At 39.8% G+C, this 24,364-nt stretch overlaps 1 protein-coding gene across 10 annotated transcripts in view; it reads left to right on the top strand.

Moving 5' to 3' along the window:
• The window catches only part of AKAP6 (A-kinase anchoring protein 6), a 548,607-nt gene that overhangs the window by 64,035 nt on the left and 460,208 nt on the right, over positions 1-24,364 (top strand). For 6 of the 10 annotated variants that reach the window (XM_021099861.1, XM_021099873.1, XM_021099863.1 and 3 more), the window contains one exon: positions 22,936-23,147. The gene's annotated coding sequence lies outside the window, so the exon portion shown is untranslated. Of the gene's footprint in view, positions 1-2,961; positions 3,009-22,935; positions 23,148-24,364 lie in introns of all 10 variants that reach the window. The other 4 variants (XM_021099874.1, XM_021099864.1, XM_021099872.1 and 1 more) reach the window with 1 other exon arrangement.

The raw sequence follows: 24,364 nt of genomic DNA, 5'->3' as shown, positions 1-24,364 counted from the left end.
CGCCAGGTCCTTAACCCACTGAGCAATGTTAGGGATCGAACCCGCAACCTCATGGTTCCTAGTTGGATTCGTTAACCATTGAGCCACGATGGGAACTCCAGGAATATTCACGTTTGTGTAAATATGACATGTAGTCTTTTAGAAAAGAATCACCTACATTTCATATCAGTACGATTCTATGACCTAGTGGAAAAATGGTTGCCAAATTAGAAAAACCTGATAAACCTGATTTATTGTCTGGATTCTTTAGCTGATTTGCCTCAGTTTCTTTCTCTTCTTTTTTTTTTTTTTTTTTTCTTTTTTTTAGGGCTGCTCCTGCAACATATGGAGATTCCCAGGCTAAGGGTTTAATCAGAGCTACAGTTGCCAGCCACAGCCACAGCAACCCCAAATCTGAGCCTCGTCTGCAACCTACACCACAGATCACCACAATGCCAGATCCTAACCCACTGAGCAAGGTCAGGGATCAAACCCACAACCTTATGGTTCCTAGTCGTATTACGTTAACCACTGAACCATGATGGGAACTCCCTGATTTGCCTCAGTTTCTTTTATGTATCAATGGGGATGATAACAATGGCTAACACCTCATTACAATTAGCCTTGTGCCTGGTACTTTCTGTCTGTAGGTATCATTAACATCCTCTTTGTTTTATCATGAAGGGCCTGAGACCTGAGTTAAATAACTTACTGAATGTCATACAGGTAGTAAATGACAAAGCCACCATTTTGGTCCCAGCTCTCCTGACTACAAAGCGTATATAGACAATTCCCATACCATTCTGTCCACTCTACCCTGCTGGGTTTGGCAATGATGCAATTAGGTAATAGAAAGGAACGGGTTTAGGTCTTCAGCATATACATTGTGGGTCAGGGGGACACCATTCAGTTCATGATATTCTATGACCGCAGGGTGTAGCTGTGTGCTGGAGACCTGTAATGGAGAACTGAAGGAAAGGGCCATGGCCCCTTAGTCTTGGGCTGCAGGGCAGTGTGGGAAGAGTCAAAACTGCCCTTCTGTCTTCAGGAGTTGTACTTTCTGTCTCTGTAATTCCACTGATGCACTGAGGTTCTCTTTTCTTGGTTTTGAGTAGTGTTACAACAGAGTGGGCACAGAAAGGGAGACAGCTGAAATCTGTTATCAATAACCCTGAGCCTCAAGTCCAGGGATTTCCCCATCTATCTCATATTGGGCACTTTGCCTTCCTGCCACAGGAAACAGATGCAGGGAGGGCAGGTTGTAAGCCAGAGCCCTTAATCATAAGGGCAAACGGAGACCTCTCAGGATCTTCATTGCTGGCAGGATGACTGTGGAGATGTGCCAGAGAAATCCCAGCAGCCTTGCAGAGGGGCTTTTGGTGGGGAGACCTACTGCTCCTGTGATCCAGCCTGCTTCAGCCCAGAAGAGAGTGGGGACTGGGCAAACAGGGTATGCCCACTAGGATTCTCTAGATTGCAGACACTAGAAAAACCAAGGTAAAGTGCCTTAGTAAGATGGGAATGTATTGGTTCACATAAAGTACACTGGCAGGCTCGGCTTCCAGTGCGGTTGGGTCCACTGCTCACATATTATCACCATGATCAGTCTCTAGGCTTGCTTTGTTTGGGTGTCAGCTTTACTGGCTCACTTTGTGGTTTCATACACTCTCACTACCAATTTCAAAGGAAGACTAAACGTGTTTCCTTGGCTCTGACCGGTTTATGTGCTATTCTGGAAGCTATCAGTGTAACCACAGGGATGGGATTTTTTTTTTTTTTTTAAAGCAAATCGGGGACTCTCTTGTAACTAGGATTGGATTCAAATCCATGGAAACCACATGACTGGAGAATGGTGGTTTCCAAAAGGAAATTTTGGATGCTCTTTCTCAAAGGAAAAGAAGCTTAAGAGATAAAAAACCTTTGGATCTCTTGGACTTTTTGGCCTGGCTGTTGGACAGAAACAACAGCCGTTTATTACAGAGCATTTCTGACATGGTCCCCCAAACAAATCTCTAGTCAGTTTTACTGGAATGCCTCAGATTGTATCCTATTTATATTTGATATTTCCCCCATGATCCTGTCACTTGTGCCCATCCATCCAAAAACAAATACTTATTGCGTGTCTGCTGTGTGCCAAGGGGTGCTGGATGCTGGGGATATTGCAGTGAACAAGAGAGAGATGGTTGCTGCCCTCATGCTGTTTTCATGTTTTGTTTTTTTGTTTTTTGTTTTGGCCATGCCTGTGGCATGCAGAAGTTCCTGGGCCAGGGATTGAACCTGAGCCACACCAGTGACAATGATGAATCCTTAACCACGATGCCACCAGAGAATCCCCCTTGTGGGGTTTTCAGTCTGGTGTTTGGTCTCCTTATCAGTGTAATCCATTGTGTTGTATGGTCCAGGCATCTCTGCTCTCCCTGTAATCTCCTGTGGCTGCTCCTGCTACCACACTGGCCTTGCCCTATTCTTGCAAGAACAGGAGGAGAACAGGATCTCCCCTTAATTCTGCACAGCATGGCTGAGACTGCTGTATGCTATCATGTGTGTAAGATGGCACTTGTTAAAATTGTCATGAATTATCTATATATTTGTTTAATATCTTTTATTTTATGTATTTGTTTAATATCTTTCTATTGAGACTAATCATAAAGGTAATCATAAAGGTGTCTATCTCATTTGTTTTCCTTTGCCTAACACAGCATCTAAAGGATAATAGGCATTCAAATAACTTGAGAGCTCTGCTAGATTATCAGGTTTAATAAGACTATTTAAGGTGAAGGAATAATGAAACAAACAAAAAACAATACAAATATATCCTGAAATACTTACTAGGTGTGTCTTGGTTGGCTCAGACTGCCGTAACAAATACCATAGATGAGTGGCTTAAACAACAGAAGTTTATTTTCTCACAGTTCTGAAGGCTGGAAACTCAAGGTGCTGACCAATTCGGTTCCTGATGAGAGCTCTCTTCTTGACTTGTAGATGCTGCCACCTTGCTATATCCTCAAATGGCAAAGAGAGAGAGAGTGGTAAGTGAGAGAACAAGCTCTCTCATGTTTCTTCATATAAGGACACTAATCCTGTTGGATCAGGGTCCCACCCTTATGACTTCATTTAACCTTAATTACCTCCTTATAGACCCATCTCCAAGTATAGTCACATTGAGGGTTAAGGCTTCAGCTTATGAATTTTGGGGAGACACATTTCAATTAATAGCAGTGTTGTTATTTTCAAAGTGCATACCTCCAAGGTACCTTCAGATGCCTTTCCAGTTGCTCACCTGCCTACTTTTTTGCATACTTCTATGTGGCAGAGGCCAGCTGCCCACACCCTGGAGTGCTCTACTCATAAGAATCTGGGCATTCCTCCTCCAAGACCAAGAAAGAGAGAATGGAGTTCCTCCCCTTCAAGTGTAAGACTGGCTTTCTCAGTCCCCATTTTTTGGCCCTAAGTCTCTATCTCATCCAAGGATTGGGAATATGTACTCCCTTTAGGCAAACCTTATCCTTAATTCTTAGTTCCTCTCTGAAAAAAGGACAAAAATGTCTTTAGAGACCACTTAAGCTCAACCTAAAATGAAAATCTCCACCAAAAAGAATACTTATATTTTAAATTTGAAACATCTATGTTTTGTTATTTCACATTGTTCTCCAAGAAAAATTGGTAGATATAGCCAGGGTGTATTTAGATTTTTTCCCCCCAAAATAAAGGTTTTGCCACCCTGAAGTGAATTCAAGTCCCTAAATCTAGGCGGATAGAATTGCTTCCAGCACTTAGATGGTGGCCTGTCTTCCACTGCCTCCTCCCCTCAGATCAAGGCTTGGAAAATCCTAGGAGTGCTAGGAGTGGCCACAATTCACATTATTTACATTGCCTGATTCTGGTACTAAATCACATAGTGCAATATTTTAGTCTCTGAAGCTAGATCTCTCTATTTCTGAACATTGATGGCTGGAGTAAAGGAAAACTATTCTAAACCTGCCAGAAATTGTTTTCTGAGTATATACTTGGTAGAAGCAAGAATAATACATAGAGCATGGTTTTTCATTGTTTTAAAATCCTTCTAGGTCAAACGGCTGTAATTAAAAGAAAAAGATACAAATGAACTTATTTGCAGAACAAATAAGTTTGCAGAAACAGACTCATAGACTTTGAAAAACTTATGGTTACCAAAGGGGACAGGTGGGGGGAGGGGAGGGAAGGACTGAGGATTTGGATTGGCATATGCACACTGAGGTATGTGAAATGATTGGCCAACAGGGACCTGCTGTATAGCACAGAGAATTCTACCCAATATTCTGTGATAATCTATGTGGGAAAAGAATATGAAAGAGAATGGATGTGTGTATATGTATAACTGAATTACTTTGTTATACAGCAGAAGTTATTACTACCTTGGTAAATCACTATACTTCAATAAAACTTTAAAAAATGGAAAAAAATCAACTCCTGGTTGCATCAAATAGCCTTGAATGTTGTTAAGGGTAACCAAGTTGACCCTGGAACAATGATGGAGTTAAAGGCACTGACCCTACAATAGTCAAGAATCCACTGTAATGAGAGTCAGCCCTCCATCCATATCAGTGGTTCAGCATCCATGGATTTAACCAACTGTGAATCGTGTAGTACTGAATTACATATTTAGTGAAAAAAAATATGCGGGGAGGTGGCCCGTGCGGTTCAAACCCATGTTGCTCAAGAGTCCACTGAACTTAAGGCTGGGTGAAGTTTTCTTTAGTAAAATAATGTTTCTTGATGAAAAAGACAGATTTTTTAAAGTGGGTTTTTTCCCCCTGCAATCCTATTAATTGACTGATCTAGAATTTCTCTGGTGAATACTTGGCAAAAATAAGTGCACTAAAAAGTTCATTGAAGAAACCACCTAGACCGTCAATAGCTTAAAAACAAGAAACAAGTAAAATAATTTTCAAATGAGTGAGTCTGGGTATTATCTATGTGACAAAAATAATAAAGATAATATTTATAGAGTGCTTTAGAGTTTATGAAATATTTGCTGGGTTACCATTAGTTCTATTCTAGGGCTTAGCACTCTGCTCAAGCCCAAAGTACTAACTCTAAATATCATTCAAATAACTAGCGGGTATTTGTGATAAGGGTGGGGCATAGTTTTGCCTCTTCCTACCCCTGGTGTTGCCTCTGCTTCTGCTTAGTTATTCCATTCTCACTGTCCTGCCACTACCTTCCCCCATTGTTTCTAGAGCTTCTGCTGCCTCTGGAACCAAAAAAAAAAAAAAAAAAAAAAAAAAAAAAAGAGGGCACTTTTGCCACCAACAAAGAAAGTGTTGGAGTTCCTGTTGTGGCTCAGCAGAAACAAATTTGACTAGCATCCATGAGGACGCAGGTCCGATCCCTGGCCTCACTCAGTGGGCTAAGGATCCAGTGTTGCCATGAGCTGTGATGTAGGTCACAGATGTGGCTCAGATCTGGCATGGCTGTGGCTGTGGCTGTGGCCAGTGGCTACAGCTCTGATCCGACCCCTGGCCTGGGAATCTCCATATGCCGTGGGTGCGGCCCTAAAATACACAAAACTATTAACTCAGATCCTTGTACTTAACATATTCATCCTGGCTACTATCAGCTAGTGGGTGGATATTTGCTAGTGCACACCCATATGATGCCACCATCTAGCTGAGGCCCATTGTTAGCAAATCCTGAACTTGGCAAGTTAGGAATCCATAGTCAGGGAATACGTTCCTGGGTGGGCTGAGGGAAATTTTAAGACTTGCGAGCCCTGAGTGACCTTGTGGATTTGGTGATAAGAGAGATGACAGATTTTAACCATGGACACATTCTTCCAGTTCCATTGCCAGGATTACTGCCCAGGTGCATCCCCTGAAGAGCAGGAAGGAACTCAAGTTTTCTATCCCTTGGCTCTTTGCTCAGAGAGCTCGGAGCAAAATTGCTTTTCCCCTTGGGATTCAGCCAAAAGGAACCTTCTTTGTGACCTCTGATTTCCCATTGCTGAGGGAAGAGGAAAATGCTGGGTTATGGAGAGCTCATCAGACCAGAACAGAAAATACTCCTGACTTGTCTATTCTCAAAGGGCAGATTGTCCCTCATTCGCATGTTAACAAAAATACTACCCAGTAGTGGTGAGAGTCTTCCTGAAATATCTCATTTAATTCCCTTGAGTTACTCTATTAAGCTCTTTATTTCTTGGTGTATTGTCTTTAATTTTTATTTGGCTACTCCTGTGGCATGTAGAAGTTTCTTGACCAGGAATCAAACTTGACCCACGGCATCCACTTGGGCCATTGCAGTGACAACGCTGGATCCAATACCCACAGAAGAATTCCATGTGTTGTTATTCTGATGTGCTATGTTTCTTTGGCTGTACCGAGTCTTGTACATATGTATTTGAATAGGTGTGCTAGTATTTTCATACATACATTGGCTATTCAGAGAATGTGTTTTCTCCTTTGGAATTGCTCTTGTTGGAAGAGCAACAAGATGTTTCTTGATGTTTCTTTATATGTAGTTCATGTTAAGCTTTGCTCACATTTAGTTCTTTGTAGTTCTTTTCTTTTAAAACATATACCCATGTATATATTATTAAGTAAACTTTCTCTCCCGTGTTCCCCAAGGGAAGCCATACATTAAGAAGTACAAAAAAGAGGAAATTCCAGTGCATTGGTGCTCTTGGTTACTATCTCAAACAGTGATTAAAATCTTCACCACAGGGAAAAAAAACCACCTTGCTTGTGAGGATGGATAGGGGAATCCATCCAGTGTTTTATTTTTTTTTTTAAATTTTAAATTATAGTTGATTTACAATGTTCTGTCAATTTCTGCTGTACAGCAAAGTGATCCAGTCAAATATATTGTTTTTCTCATAATATCTTCCACATATTCCATCACAAGTGATTGGATATATTCCCTGTGCTGTACAGCAGCACCTCATTGCTTATCCACTCCAAATGCAATGGTTTGCATCTACTAACCCCAAAACTCTTTCCCCCCCGCCCCCTGGCAACCACAAGTCTATTCTCCAAGTCCCTGAGTTTGTTTCTTTTCTGTAGATGTGTTAATTTGTGCCATATATTACATTCTAGATATAAGTGATATCATATAGTATTTGTCTTTCTCTTTCTGACTTACTTCACTTATTATGAAAGTCTCTAGTTCCATCCATGCTGCTGCAAAAGACCCTCTGTTCTTTTTTATGGCTGAGTAGTATTCCATTGTGTATATATACCACATCTTCTTAATCCATTCATCTGTCAATGGACATTTAGGTTGTTTCCATGTCTTGGTTATTGTGAATGGTGCTGCAATGAGCATAGGGGTGCATGTATCTTTTTGAATGAAAGTTTTGTCTGGATATATGCCTAGGAGTGGGATTGCTGAGTCATATGGTAGTTCTCTATTTACTTTTCTGTTTTCCATAATGGTTGTACCAATTTACATTCCCACCAATAGTAAAGGAGGGTTCCCTATCTCCACACTCTTTGCAGCATTTGTTATTTGTAGACTTATTAATGATAGCCATTGTAACTGGTGGAAGTGGTACCTCATTATAGTTTTGATTTGCATTTTTCTAATAATTAGTAATGTTGAGCATTTTTTCGTGTGCCTGTTGGCCATTATTCTTTGGAGAAATGTGTATTCAGTCTTCTGCCCGTTTTTCAATTGGATTGTTGATTTTTTTGGCTGTTGAGTTGTATGAGTTGTGTGTATATTTTGTAGAGTAAGCCCTTGTCAGTTGCATCATTTGGAACTATTTTCTCCCATTTCATAGGTTGTCTTTTTTTTTTATTGTTTTATTTGATTTGTTGTGCAAAATCTTGTCAGTTTGACCCAAGAAAACATTTGTATGGTTGATGTCAGAGAATATTTTGCCTATGTTCTCTTCTAGGAGGTTTTTGGTGTCTTTAAGTCTTTAAGCCATTTAGAGTTTATTATTGTGCATAGTGTGAGAGTGTGTTCTAGTTTCATTGATTTACATGTAGCTGTCCAGTTTTCCCAGCATTGCTTGTTGAAGAGACTGTTTTTTTCCCATTTTATATTCTTGCCTCTTTTGTTGAAGATTAGTTGACCATAGGTGTCTGGGTTTATTTCTGGGTTCTCTATTCTGTTCCATTGGTCTGTAGGTTTGTTTTGGTACCAGTACCACACTTTCTTGATTACTGTAGCTTTAATATTGTCTGAAGTGTGGGAGAATTATGCCTCTTGCTTGTTTTTTCTTTTTTTTTTTCCCTCAGAATTGCTTTGGCAGGTATGAGTCTTTTATGGTTCCATATAAATTTTTGGATTGTTTGTTCTGTGAAAAAAATGTCATGGGTAATTTGATCGGTACTGCATTAAATTTGTAGATTGCTTAGGGTAGTACAGTCATTTTAACATTATTAATTCTTCCAGTCCAGTAGCATGGAATATCTTTCCATTTCTTTGAATCCTCTTTCATTAATTTTATGAATGTTTTATAGTTATCAGCCTGTAAGTCTTTCACCTCCTCGGTCAGGTTTATTCCTAGGCATTTAATTTTTTTGGGTGTAATTTTAAAAGGTATTTTTATATTCCTTTTATAATATTTCATTGTTAGTATACAGGAGTACAACTGATTTCTGAATGTTAATATTCTACCCTGATACTTAGCTGAATTTGTAGATCAGATCGAGTAGTTTTTGTGTGGAGTCTTTAGGATTTTCTATTTATAGTATAATGTCATCTGCATAAAGTGACAGTTTTACCTCTTCTCTTCCAGTTTGGATATCTTTTATTTCTTTTGTTTGTTTGAGTACTGTGGCTAGGACTGCCAATACTGTGTTGAAAGAAGTGGTAAGAGTGGGCAACCTTGTCTTGTTCCAGATTTTAGCAGGAAGGCTTTCAGCTTTTCTCCATTGAGTATTATATTGGCTATGCATTTGTCATAAATGGCTCTGATTATGTTAAGGTGTGTTGCCTCTATACTCACTTTGGTAAGAGTTTTGTTTTGTTTTGTTTTCCTTTTTAGGGCTGCACCCACAGCATATGGAAGTTCCCAGGCTAGGGATTGAATTGGAGCTATAGCTGCCAGCCTACACCATAGCCACATGGGATCTGAGCTGCATCCGCAACCTACACCACAGCTCACTGCAACACTGGATCCTTAACCCACTGAGTGAGGCCAGTGATTGAACCTGTGTCCTCATGGATACTAGTCGAGTTCATTATCACTGAGCCATGATGGGAACTCCCAGTGAGAGTTTTTATCATGAATGGATGTTAGATTTTTGTCAAATGCTTTTTCTCCATCTCTTGAGATGATCATGTGGTTTTTGATTTTTCTTTTTATCCAATGTTTTAAGTTTATTTTCTTGGATTACCTCTGGTCACTTTTCAACTTCTTTTTCTTTTTCCCAAGTACCAAGGACATACTTGGACTTCTTTTTCAGTTAGTTATCTGGACCTTTCTTCCCAGTCCTTGATACCTGCAAAATGACTTTTAATCTGGAGGATCAGAGCCCCTTAAGATGTTGGGGTTTTGAGGGTCAGAGAAGAAAGTTTTGACATAAGGTGAAGTTTGAGAGCATAAGTGCCTAAGATTCTTTATTACTCACGCATTGAATGAATCAGGCTTATCACTGTTCAAAATTCTCCCAGCTTCTTTCTTTAGCATCTTCCCCACTTAACAGTGGCATAGAATTGCTGGATCTGATAACAGATGACAGTGTACAGGACTAGTAGGATGAAACCTTTAACATCCATTAGCATTTGAGCTTCCTCACCTTGTAGAGTATGCTCAATTTCTTATGGACCCTGTACCTATAAATCACTGCTTATTTGCCTAGGTGACTTTATCTTCTCAGTGTGGTGATAGATGATCCATAGCAGAGGAAGGAATAGGCTGAAATAGCCCTGCAATTATTACTGCTGTTATTATTGCAGCCCACTCTACTGCTGCTACTGCCTGCTGCCCTAATAATGCTGCTGCTGTGGCTGATTCTGCTGCTACTAATATTGCTCATTCTGCTTGCTGCTGCTAGTCACCATTCACATGTTCAGTTCTATGCTAGATGCTATAGGGATTTAAAAAAATTCATTGTTAAAACCTTAAAGATGAAGTTTCTGTCATGGCTCAGTGGTTAATAAATCTAACTAGTATCCATGAGGACACGCGTTTGATACCTGGCCTCGCTCGGTGGGTTAAGGATCTGGCATTGCCGTGAGTTGTGGTGTAGGTTGCAGATTTGGCTTGGATCCCACATTGCTGTGGCTGTGATGTAGGCCAGCAGCTACAGCTCTGATTCGACCCCTAGCCTGGGAACCTCCATATGCCACAAGGCCCTAAAGAGATAAAACAATACAAAACAAAAACTCTTAAAGATGTTTATAGTCTACCTTAAGACTCACCTGAGAAATAATGGCTAGCCAAGCACAATAATTACCATTTGTTTGACATCAACATATTCCAGGTGCTTTGTATAATTAGGTCATTTAGTTACCTTGACCATCCTAAGAGATAGGTTATATTGTTAACCCTTTTCAACAGATGCAGAAATTATGTTCAGAGAGGGCAAGTAACTCACCCATGATCACACAGCTAGGGAATGACAGAGCTGGTGATTTGAACCTAGGTCTGTTGGCCTCTAAAATCTTTGTCGCTTCCACTAGGCTGGCCTGAAGGCTCTAAATATGGAAAGCACATTCCCCTTTATTATTTCAGTGAATTTCACAGTCACTAGAAATGGCAGAGCATGTATCATTACAAAAACTGAACGCACAGAGAAGATGAATGCCTCTCAGAGCTAGTTACCAGGACTGAGATTCAGGGCTCTCAATTCCCAGCCCTGTGCTCTATTTCCCTCTGGAGTAACAGTGTTTTCCTGACTCTGACTCTGTCTTTATGAAGTAACCCTGAAAATTAATTCAGGAGGACAAGAGCTCTAGCAGTCACTGAGATCGTACTTCCTTGTACCCTGGCCATGCCATGTGCTTTGTGCAAGCACACTTGTTGATTGGCAGCATCGTTTTTAAGCACCTTTGTTCCTTGAGCAGCAGGGGCATTATAGTTGTGAGGATAAATGCCTGGGCTGGTGACTGAATAGTTCAGAGTCTGGGTATTGCTCTGATAAACAAGAATTTATCAGAAACTTAGTACATACCCACCAGTGTCAGATTATACAAGCAGTTTTGTTAGGCAAGATTTTTGCAATTGGTAACCCCTAAAATACGAGGAATCATTGGGTGCTCTTTAAGGCACAGTCTCCTCTCCACAAGCTGTACATGGCTAACTTATACTGTGGATTATCAAGCCTCTTTTTTCTGCTGCTGGCTGAGGAGACATGGTCAAGGCCAAATATCCTTCATGAGGGAGGGTCTATGTTCCAGAGATAAATATAAACATTTTGGACACTCTATGTTGTGTTTTGGAGGTTAAGACACAGCCTCCATAGTCAGGCTACCTATCTGGATTCAAATCCTGGCTCTGCCACTTCCAAGATACTAGGCAACTCTGGGTGACTCTTCCTTATCTGCAAAATGAGAATCATTACCTCTCTTACAGAATTCTTTAGTGATTGAACAAATTAATACATACCCTAACAGTACCTGTCACATAGCTTTTATAAGATTGATAATAATAATAATTTTATTTTTTTATTTTTTCTCTCATTTATTCTTTCTTATTTCTTCAAAAGTAACTTACATTTGACTGAAATATTTTAATGCCTTATCTATATACCATTTCTCTGTATATACTTCCTTGGTAATTTAAGCTGAGAGTGTATTTTTGCTAGGGTTTTTTTTTTTTTTTTTTTTTTTTTAGGGTTACGTCTATGGAATTATGGAAATTCCCAGCTTAGGGGTCTTATCAGTGTTGCAGCTGCTGGCCTACACTGCAGCTCTCTGCAATGCAGGCTCTTTTAACCCACTGGGCAAGGCCAGGAATTGAACCCACATCCTCATGGATACTAGTTGGGTTCTTAAACCTCTGAGCCACAGCAGGAACTCCCTGAGAGTACAGTTTTAAAATATAGCTTTTAGATACAATAAAAATGGGGTAATTATATCAATTTAGAGATTAATAGAAGAGCCTCTTCCAGGAAATCCAGATGAGAAGGAAGTATTATGAAACTCTGTTATATGGATAGCATTTAGAATATGCCTTTTCCTCGTTTAAATTATGAGTGGTTCTACATCCCCCTACACCCAGACTGGGCCCTCTTTGAGGCACATTCAAGATCCTTTCATTATGCTTCCCTAATCTTGCACACTCCCCTTCACCTTCTGTAACTCAAGTGAACAAGGAGAGTGGATCAGTACAAACGTGCCACCCTTAGTAGAAAAACTCAAAAGTTTCTGTTCTAGGCAAGGAAGTGCAGTGGGTAGTGGTTCTTCAGGTACATTAATTGTATACTTATATTTCACATGATGCAACAAAGTTACTCTCAATTATTCACATATAAAGTTTTTATTCAGTGATTCTCAGTCCTGAGATCATTAGAATAACCTGAGGGGCTTTGGAAAATGCATGTAACATCTCAAATATTATAGTAGTTTTTTTTCCTCTTAATTTAACAATCCACGGTGGGTGTTTTTGGCTGAAGGGCAGTTTTCTTCTACCACTGATGTGGGGTGGTGTTTCCTGGGCACACAGGGGTTCAACATCACTCTTTCCCTGGTACCATTTGGTTTGCCAGAACTTTCTTCCCTTTCTCATCAAAGTTTACCTCTTCTAAGTTCCATTTCTCAATAGAAATGGAATCTGGCTAATTGGATTAACTTGGGATAATAGTAATATAACATTTTATAATACCTTTCAGTTTATTAGTATCAACGAGAATGTTAACTAACATCTATTGAGTGTCTGATATATTCCAGGTACCATGCTGAGTGTTCAGTTCATAGTAGAATATGAATTCCCAAAAGACAGAGGTTCTGGTCTGTTTGTTGCCTGATGCATGCCAAGCACCTAGAACAGTGCTCATTGAATATTTGTTGAAAGAAAGAATGGATAATCTTTATAATACCATTGAAGGCAGAATCTCTCCATTTCCCAGAGGAAAAATGTGAAGCTCAAATAAATACTTTTCCCAGGGATGTCCACTTGGTTAGGAGTAAAGCCTGGAAGAATACAGGTTCCAAAGCCTACATTCCTGCACTGCTTTCCCCTTCCTTTCCCTTCCTTTTGCTTCTCTTCTTCCTCTTTCCCCTATTTCCCTTGCTCTTCCCCTCCTTCTCTTTTTTCATTCCTACCTGCCCTTTTTATTCTTCCTCATTCCTCTGTCCTTTTACTCACCTCTCCCCCTCTTTTCCTTTTTTTCTTTCTTCTCTTTTCCCTCCCCAAATTTTCTTTTTCCCTTCCTCTTTGCCCATTTCCCCATTCCCCTCTTTCTTACAGCACTTATAAATACACATTTACTTCTTAGACTCATAGCAATGGTGGGTAAGCGGGCAGTGATTCTTCATTTGACAGATGAGGAATCTGAGACATTAATGCCCTGATGTCCCATGGCTGTTAGTGGTGGGGCTTTAACCCCTTCGTCTTCCCACTAGTCTACTTAGTACCTGTCCCAAGCAGGCACTACCTTGCAGGTAACTGAAGTTGGCAGATGATGATACCTCTCCTCCAGAACATTCATTAGCTTCCAGCTGAATGAATTGGATTCTACTGTAATTGAGGAACCAGAGCAGGTTTGTGAGGGAGACCAGGGGCAGGTGGTCTCCTCAGACTATCCTCAGATCCCACCTTCTCTGCATGACAGTTACTCATAAAGCTGTCTCCTGCAGAAGGAGGAGGCTCCAAAGCTGATTTCAAAGCCCACACAGCCCCAGAAGCAGTGCCTTAGAATTGCGCCACTTTGGGGGGATGGTGTTGGTATTGTTTTAAATCACAACTTGGAGTCCTAGATATATAAATTGTGCCAGCTCATTTTTACCTTGGAACATCATCTTTTTCTTTAGTCTAGCTCATCTCTCATACAATTGGTGGTACTCTGCAGCACGCCACTAACATTTTAAAACCTAAACAGCACATGATTAAAGTGTTGGCCAACCACAGCAGGTACTGTCTACAGTTACGCCACATTCTTGGGTGTTTTAAGACATTAAGCCAGGGGCCAGCACAACAACTAAAACAGGTCCTGAAATATTTTAATCTTATGTTAGTTAGGAAGCACTTAGTTAAATTCCATACAGGAATGTAGGAATCTCATCTTTTTTGTTGTTATTATTATTTCCCACCCACCCCTAACTTTATTTGTATATACCTGACCAAGAAAATTATAATATAGTTAATGTGTACAATGTGATGATTTGATATAAATATATATTGCAAAATTATTACCGTAATCAAGTTAATTAATGCACATATCACTTCACATGGTTGCTGGGTTTCTGTTTGTTTGGTGAGAGGGCTTAAGAGCTACACTTTTAACAGATTTCAAGTATTCAGTGCAGAATTATTAACTAGCATCATCATGCTATACATTATACCCTCAGAACTTAATCATTTTATAACTGAAAGTTTGTACTCTTTGACCAACATCTTCCCTAAGCCTGGCAACCACCATTCTATTCTGTTTCTATGAGTTTGACTGTTTTGTTTGTCTGTTTTAGATTCCATATATAAGTGATACTATACAGTATTTGTCTCTCTCTCTGGCCTATTCCACTTAGCATCATGCCCTCCGTGTTCATCCATGTTATCGAAAATGTCAGGATTTCCTTCTTTTTTTAAAAAATCACTGAATAATACCCACTATATATGTATATGTATAGTATGGGAGATATAAATCCCATATATAATGTGGATATATATGTATAGAGAGCTATCTTCCACGGATGATATATGTCTTTCACATTTTCTTTATCCATTCTTCTGTGATAGACCCTTAGGTTGTTTCTATATTTTGGCTACTGTGAGTAATGCTGCATTGAACATGGGAGGGTAGATATCTCTTCAAAATAGTAATTTCATTTCCTTTGGACGTATACCCAGAAGTGGGATTGCTGGATCATGTGGTAGTTCAATTTTTAAATTTTTCGAGACCCTCCATACTATTTTCCATAGTGACAATACCAGTTTACATTCCCACAAACAGTGTATAAAGGCTCCCTTTTCTCCACATCCTTGACAGTATTTGTTATCATCTTTTTTTAAAAAATTTTTTTTTAATTTTTAATTTTTTTTTGTCTTTTTGCCATTTCTTGGGCTGCTCCTGCGGCATATGGAGGTTCCCAGGCTAAGGGTCGAATCGGAACTGTAGTCGCCGGCCTACGCCAGAGCCACAGCAACGCAGGATTCGAGCCGCGTCTGCGACCTACACCATAGCTCATGGCAACGCCGGATCGTTAACCCACTGAGCAAGGGCAGGGATGGAACCTGCAACCTCATGGTTCCTAGTCGGATTCGTTAACCACTGTGCCACGACGGGAAGTCCTCATCTTTTTGATAAAAGAAATCTCAGCAGGTGTTAAGTGATACCTCATTGTGGTTTTGACTTGCATTTCCTTGATTAGTGATGTTGAACATTTTTTCGTATACTCTTTGACCATTTGTATGTCTTCTTTGGAAAAATGTCTTTTGCCCATTTTTAATTTTGATTATTTGGGGTTTTTTTGTGCTTATTGAGTTGTTGGAGTTCCTTATATATTTTGGATATTAACCCTTTATTTTTATATGGATTGCAAATATTTTCTTCTTTCTCGATTGTTTCTTTTGCTATACAGAAACTTTTTAGTTTGATATAGTCCTATTTGTTTATGTTCCCTTTTGTCTATGCTTTTGTTGTTATATCCAAAAAATTATTGCCAAGACCAATATCAAGGAACTTCCCCCTACATTTTCTTCTGAGAATTTTATGCTTGGGTTTAGGACTTTTCCTTAAGTCTTTAATCCATTTTGAGTTTATTTTTGTATATGGTGTAAGATAAAGACCTAATCTTATTCTTTTGCATGTGGATATCTAGTTTTCCCAATACTATTTATTGAAGAGGCTATCTTTATCCATTTTGTATTCTTGGTGCCTTTGTTGATATGCAAGTGTTTATCTCTGGGCCCTCTATTCTGTTCCATTGATCTGTGTGCTTATTTTTATGCCAGTACCACATTGTTTTACTTACTATAGCTTTGCAAGAGAATTTGAAATCAGGAAACATGATACCTCCAGGCTTGCTCTTCTTGTTCAGGATTGCTTTAGCTATTTGTGATCTTTTGTGGTTCCATGCAGATTTTAGGATTGTTTTTTCTATTCCTGTAAAAAACACGTTGGAATTTTGATAGGGATTAAATTGAATATGAAGGTTACTTTGGGTAGTTTGGACTTTTAACAATATTATTTATTGTAATCTGTGAACATGGGCTATCTTTCCATCTGTGTGTGTCTTCTTTAATTTCTTTCATCAATGTTTTATAATGTTCAGTGTACTGGTCTCTCACTTTGCATTAAATTTACTCTTTAAGTGTTTGATTTATTTTAATTCTATTGTAAATAGCATTGTTTCCTTAATGTCTTTTTTGTATTAAGTATATAGAAATAATTTATTTTTGAGGTGCTAGGTTTCTTAATCTGTTTGGGTTGTTATAACAGAAATACCATAGAATGAGAGCTTGTAAAAAAATAGACATTTATTTCTCTCAGTTGTGGAGTCTAGGAAGTCCAGGATCGAGGGACTGAAAAATTCAGTGTTTGGTAAAAACCCACTTCCTGGCTCATAGACAGTGCCTCTTTGCTTCAACCTCACATGGTAAAATGGGTCAAGGGAGCTTTCTTGGGCTTCTTTTGTAAGGGCACCTATTTATAAGGAATCCCTCTTCATGACCTAGTCACTTCAAAAATTCCATTTCCTAATACCATTATCTTAGGGGTTAGGATTTTAACATCTGGATTCTTGTGGCAGGGGGGCACATATATTCAGTCCATAGCTCTGAGTAAGTACTATAAACATAGAGCTAGGTAACACAATGCTTTTATTACTTGATTTTATTATTTTTTATGATATCTCAGTGTGTATATTATGGTGTGTGTTCTTTTTGTGACATGTATACTTAGGAATATTTTAGATTTACTTTTTATGTTTGTGTCTTTGTATTCCTTTTCAAAGTAATTCCATGAAGCAAAAATATTTGTGTTATGGTGAAATGTTTTTATAATAAGTACATTGATAGAATGTTTACCAGCAGTAAATTAGTAAATTTATAAAGTAAAATGAATCATTGGCTAGAATAAGAGGGAAATATTGGTGTATATGCAAAAACTCATTCTCAGTGATGTTTTAAATTCTATATGTATATGTGTACGTGTTTATGTATATACATTAATGGTTGGTTGTTTGGGAGTTTTTTTTTTTTTTGGGCTGCACCCATGGCATATGGAGGTTCCCAGCCTAGGGGTCCAATCGGAGCTACAGCTGCTGGCCTGCACCACAGCCACAGCAATGCCAGATCAGAGCCACATCTGTGATCTACACCACAGCTCCCGGTAAAGCCGGATCCTTAACCCACTGAGCCAGGCCAGGGATCAAACCCGCAACCTTGTGGTTCCTAGTCAGATTGATTTCCACTGCACTGCAACTGGAACTCTGGTTGTTTGGGAGTTTTTGATTGCATATCTTTAGTATCAGGATTAAGTCTCTGAATTTGACAAACTCAGGTAAAGAAGAATTTACCAGGCAATGTACACAGTGTTTGATACACAAGCCATTCTGCTCTGGAAGACATGGTCTTTGCCTTGAAGATGCTTAAAGTTGTTTCTACATCAGATATGCACCCTTCATGGATATAAGGCAGGCTGGTATAAAAGCTCAGCTAAAGGTGAAACAAAATTAATGCTTTTATAGGCTGCAAGATTTCAGCTCACTCATTTGTTTCCTAGCACCCTAGCAAATGAAGATTGCTTAACCCATGGTGTGTGACTCGGTGTTTTATATAGAGCTATATTTTAAGAGTATATTTATTAAATTGGATTATTTGATAAAAAAGTGTGTTTGTACCCTGTAAACCCTGTACATAAATCTTTTATTAGATCCACTTGTGATTTTGTTATAGTGAACCCTTTAATGCATTATTTGCTATAATGAATTATTTGAATTTTATGTATAAAGGTATGATGTAATTTGTTTCTTTTCCGTAGAAAAATGAATCACTTTTTCTAACTAAAGTTCTCTTGAAAACTCCACCTTTCTAGAATGTATTATGTTTATGCTGGGAGGATATCTATGAATGAGGGTTAGCTGTTTTATTCATTGTTTTTCTGAGGTAAGGGGAAGAATGTAGTTAAAAGACCCTGTGTGCCAAAAATGCTGTGGTACTTAAAAGACTCAGTTGTAAATAATTTGAAACAGGTATCATGACCACTACTCCCTCTGTCTCTGATGACACATAGTAGATGTTTGTTTGCTGGCTTGCTTTATCATTTTTGGTTAGATCTTCTCAGTAGCAAGTTACTTTTTGTTATTTTAGGCAGCAGAGGAAGAGAAAAAGATTTACATATATAAGCCTTTAGTAAAATCTTACAACGCTTCAAACTCTGGAGTGATAAGGAGAAACCCCTTCAAGATATTTTTCTTTACCTGGAATGGAAACAATGTTACTTTAACAAAAAAGAAATTACAAATTAAGAGGGATTTGTTTGGCAATTGCAAGGGGTTATGGGGACATCGAAAATAGCACAAGACATGGTTAGGACCCTAAAGAGATGTCTGCCTGAGTAGATAAGATTCAGGCCTATGAAAAAATGACATACTAAAACAGGAAAGCCCCAGAAATACCAGTGCAGTGTTTAAACAGCTCATAAAGTCCTGCTTCCTATGTCAGCCCTGAATGTTTTCCTTTCCTATGTAACAGCACAACTGGACTTCTACCAGCACACTGGGGCTGTTGATTGGAATGTGAGGTCACTGTCAAGTCCAGGAATGTCCAGGAGAAAAGATGAATAATGCCTTGCATCTTCCTTGTGAGCAGTCTTGCCAGCTCCAGCCCTGACCATGGCCCTTTGAGGGGTCTCATGGCTGACCCTCATGAACTGCTCCAGAATCCAAGCTTTTTTTTTTTTTCCCTTCTTCTAAGTACCCTTCATGCCAATGTGCCAGTTTGTACCTTACATAGTTTCCCCGATGGCTGGATCTGTTAGGACTCTGTTTACTGTGACCAAAATCCCAAGACATACTGGCTGGAGCAGAAAAAGGGACTTTCTGGCTCTTAAAACCTACAGAGTCAGAGTAGGGCTGATTTCTGTCCCAAACAGTGTCACCAGAACTCAGTATCTTGTCTCTCAACTCAGTGCTGCCCTCCCTCTATTGGCTTTATTCTTAGGTTCTTCACCCATGAATGCAAAATGGATGGACAGCTTCAGATTTGACATCCTTTCAAAACCAAGATCCAACAGTGATTTCATTACAATGTCTCATTGCATCTCATTGGCTTCAGTGAGGTCCCAAACCATCTCTGAACTTATTTCTGCACCCCCTGGGGGATGTAACAAGCTGGTTGGCCTAAGACAGAGTGGCATTCTGCATTCCTTGGTTGGATTCCCACCCAAAGCATGTTAAGTTAGAATGTGAAAGAGGTGATGTCTGAGAGGAAATAATAAATCCAAATGTCAGGTGACAACAATAATAACTAAACTTATCAATGGGTTAAGGATCCGGTGTTGCTGCAAGCTCTGGCATAGGTCAGGTTGCAGATGTGGCTCAGATCCATTGTTTCTGTGGCTGTGGTGTAGGCCTGCAGCTGTAGCTCCTATTTGACTCCTAGCCTGGGAACTTCCGTATGCCACAGGTGTGGCCATAAAAAGGAAAAAGAAACTGAGCTTATATATTAATATATATGTTAATTGCAAATCCTCAGGCAATAATTGCAAATAACCAGGCTTTGCATAGTTATCTAAAAAAAGTAGAAGGGGTGCTGTGCATTCAACTGCATCTGTAATTTGGTGTCCAGGTATTTTTGGCCTCCAAACATTCTTATACTTTATTTACTTTCAGGCCAGTTGCAGCATCTGTAATTGGCATGGGTATATGACTATATAAGCCTGTCATTAGAGTGTTTGAGTGTTTGTATATTTGGGGAATGAAGGTCAATTTCGAAGCCATAATTACAGAATTGGCATTGTTGGTAAAGGATTAATTGAGCTCTTTCTCTTTCTTTATAAGAATTCAACCTTTGGTTAATGCTGTAACTCTGTTCTCGTGGAAACCTGAAAGTAATAAAATGTCAACAATATTGCCAGGCAACATTGCTTAGGGTAAGAACGACCCTTGGTTAGTAAAAATTTAGTATATAGCTACCTGGAGGTAGCAGAGTTCCCTTGGTCTGGCCCTGACTCTGTTCTCCAAGAAGAGCTGTTTGTCCATTCTGCCCATGGCCCTGGCTCTGTACTCTGGGAGGACCCCTGGTCCATTACCTTCCCTGACCTTATCTGAAGTGAGTGGTGAGGGGTAAGCCCTCTTTGGTAGCTGTGCAGACTTTGTAAGCCATTTCCTAACCATCTTATTTCCAGAGTTCAGAATCCTGCTGGACCTACAGGTTATAGTTAAAGAACCTTCTCTGATTGGAGTGAGTGGGCTGTTAATGAGAGTATTAACAAGGTTCGACTTTTTTTTGGTGCTCTAGTTTCCCATATACATTATTGCATGCAGTCCTCAAAACACCACTACAAGTTGAGGATTTGAGGGCAGTGAGAAAGGCCACTGGTAAGTTCAGGGTGAATTACTTTGGGCCCATTCACATGGCAAGACTTGCTTCTGTCTTATAGGCCACTTTCTAAGCCAATCCAGGCCATTTTGGGGGCCAGTTATTCAGCCACTTCAGGTTGTTAAAAGTCTGACTTGGGAGTTCCTGCTGTGGCACTGGGGCTTAAGGACCTGGCATTGTCTCTGTGGTGGCATTGGTTTGATCCCAGTCCTAGAGCAGTGGGTTAAGGATCAGGCTTTGCCACAGCAGTGGCATAGGTTGCAGCTGCAGATTGGATTCGATCCCTGCCCCGGGAACTTATGTATGCTGCAAGCGCGACCATTAAAAAGAAAAAAAATTCTGACTTGGCCTCAGATTTAATGAGACATCCATCTCTTCCTACCAAATGATTTGCTCAGGCAAAGGAAACTGATAAGACTCTTCTCTTACTGAGAAGCCATGTTCAAGTCTGGAACACCTGATCCTACCCTTTTCTCTCCCTCTTAGAGAACTGTGGGATTCAGCTGTGAAAAGGCTGATACTATTGTTATGAACCCATGAGTTCCCCTCCATCTTCCCCAGTGGCTGACAGGCTCATTAGAGGTGCCTTTAGTGTCAGGTCATAGTGGGTGATGCGGGGGTTGGGATTGAGAAAGACTCATCAACCTTGTCTCTGGGCTTCTTATCCCCTCTCAACCAGGGCAGCCCAGCTTTGGTCTGTATCATTAGAAGAAAGGGTTCCGTTACTAATAAAAAAACTTGAAAACCATGGTTATTAGCTAAATTCATCATTAATGCAGATGAGAAACTTAAGTCTCCAAAAGGTTAATTGATTGACCTAACGTTACACAGATGCTCACTGCAAGAACTGGTTGGTGTTAACATTTGGGTTTCCTGAATCCCAGATCAGTGCTGTTTGCACTGGAGTGGCTGCTGTTACTTCCCTTGGTGTGGCATGTGGTCAAAGATAAAGGGTGGGAGTCAGGCTCTGCCCATGACTGAGAGCATGGATGACTTGGGCAGGCAGCTTCACATCTTGCTCTTGGTCTCCCAATTCCTCATTAGGTGAAGCAAGGGCAATCTTGGCTTTCCATCCAGGAAGGGATGCTCTGTGCATGGCTGATGGTGCACCCTGCTAGCATCTTGGCATCTTTCAGTCATTTTATCAGGGCCCATTTACCAAGCCACTGCCTGAATTCCTTCTGCCATTCCATCCTCCCATCCCCCAGGCTGGTTAACAATGCCATTTAAAATCTCAAGTAGGGGGGAAAAACATAATTGTCTCATTAGATTTGGGGTTTTTAGACTGTTGTTATTCCCAAGAATTGTGCAGATAGAGTGGATGTAGGTCAGCTTGAATCTCTATCTATGGTCTGAGAATATTAAATATGCAAGAGAGGGCTGCTTTGTCATGTCTCCTCCCCAGTTTGCATCACATAATGTTTGTTTCTGCTCAGGGCTGGAAAGAAATGATTGCTTTAGATTTGGTTTTCTTTTACCAACTGGAGAAATACCTCACTGTGTCTTGTTTAAATGTGGCTTTTCACACAGTTTCTGCTTTCATGGGGGGAGGGGTGTGAATAATTTTCTCCTGTGTGTCTCATTGCCCCATAGAGAGGAAAACAGAACCTCAATGTTGAGAATGCCAGTGATTTAGGAAGTTTCTAGCAAGTCTGTCATTTGTTCCAACTACCAGATTTGGACCCAGAAATTCTCTTTCATTTTGCCTATTAATGGCAGGGGTTTTTTGCAGTTCAGTGGAGGGGCCCTAGAAGTTGAAGGTGGTATGGTATTTCCCCTAGATTCTAAACTTTCTTGTATGTGCCAGTCTGATGCTCAAGTGATACTGGGGCTACTCTGCATGAGGAGGTCCTGTGGATTTGTGTCCATCAGGGGGAAATGAGTAGGGCAGACTTCGTTGATGGGAGTTTGTCCATGCTCTGAGAATTAAAGCCTGTTTACTTTAGAATTAGAGTCAATTTCTCAGCTGTTTTTATTCCATTTTTAATTCTACTCCTGGCTTTGTTCTTTTGGTCTTTGACAAATGAGAAAATTTCTTTTTAATAACTTTTTATAACAGTATTTCCTCTCTTCTGTCCAGAGAGAAAAAAAGTAATCAAATTACCTAACAGAGAAACATTGTACATTTGAGTTTTTATCTGTCCAGTACTAAATCTGATTACCCTCTCCCCCTTTTCTAAATGTGTAACAACAAAGTAGAAGATAATTTTTATTTTTTACAAAGTGACTTTGGGGAAATCCCTTTTAAACCTATGGATTTTAGTCCAATGAGGGATCCTCTTCCTTTGGTCTAAATTTTGCATATCGTCTGTTTCTTACAGGGCTTCCGTATTGTCTCAGGCTCCACTGGAAATGCAGCAAGGATTCCTAGCACATCCCAGTTGCCATAGCAACAGCAGTCTTTCCCATAATGAGCTGCATCATCTGAACTGATGTCACAGCATCATGCAGCAGGTCAAACAAGGCATCTCCTAGTATTGCATCCTACAGATGTGCTGTAAACATCAAAAGAAGACGGTGGAAGCAGGAGATGGTGAGTGTTAAATGTCTGGGCCTTAATTGCATGGCTGTTTTCTTGGTTAGTCAGTATCTGCTAAGGCGGAGATGGGGGGATGTTGTCTGCTTAAAATGGACTGGGGAAAGAAGGGCTGTTTTACCTAATCTGTTTTCAGGCTGCTGGGTTAAGACAAAGGCCTCTAAGAATCACAGAGGAATCAAAATATTTAGAATTATCCTTGTTCTATCTCTGCCTCTTATTTTTAATGTTCTCATGGAATTTTTCATAAACATAAGGTATTTTTCAATTGAAAACCCCAAATAGGCTCTAAATTGAGCAGTTCACAGTATTTAAAGATTGTAAAGATGTCTATTTCTTTTTTAGGGGGCAGAGCTAGTTGGGGCCCTGTTTGCTCTTGAGATTTATGAAATATTAAGTGATTTACATTATGAAATTCAGTATTTGCCTCGGTTGGGTTTCAGTTTCTTCATGGCAAAGAACGAATGCTGAATAAGCATTTGACATAACCCTGATGTGAAAGGGGATCTCTTGCATGTTCAGACAGAATTTATTAAAAACATAAAGACCTAAACCAAATGAAATTACTTGAGCCTTTTGATTTATATTGTAGTCCTTTAACCCATGTTCTTCATAGTTAGTTGAAAGACTGCCACAATATTTTCCCTTCTCTAGCTAGTCTCCAAAATAGCTGGAGTTATTTGCAGGCTGACTTGTAACAAGTCTCCTCTCTGCGGCAGTTGCAGTGAAGGGTAACCCTGAGGAGAGCCTCTGGAAGTGGCAGTGGTGTTGCTACCTCTTGCTTAACTTTAACCAGAAACCAATAAGATGAATAAATAGCAGAGTCCTCAGTGATTGTGGTGAATACCAATCTCTGAGCTCAGTCATAACCTTAACTCAATTCTGAAACTCCATATAAACATGTATGGAGCTTATTTCAACTCGTAGCTCTGCCTTCAGGCTTCTTCATTATTACTATTATTTTTTCTAAAAAATAAGGCTTGACCGTGTCAGATAAGGAGCAGTGAGTTGCCTTTTGTTTTGGGAAATGGATTTCACTGGTGCAGCTGATTGCTACCAAGAGAGAGAAAGGAGGAGGCACATGTCAGTTCAATTGATCAATATGTCCACTTGGAATCAGGGAGTGGTCTTTTGGCTCAGTGCTGCCAAGCTGATAGTTCTTATTTGAAAAGTCTTACAGGAATGAATGGCAACCCTTGAGTTCCTCATCTTTT

The sequence above is a fragment of the Sus scrofa genome, chromosome 7 (assembly GCF_000003025.6).
Source record: "Sus scrofa isolate TJ Tabasco breed Duroc chromosome 7, Sscrofa11.1, whole genome shotgun sequence".
NCBI lineage: Eukaryota > Metazoa > Chordata > Mammalia > Artiodactyla > Suidae > Sus > Sus scrofa.
Note: the sequence above shows the minus strand (reverse complement) of the source record. Positions and strands in the feature narration are given on the sequence as shown.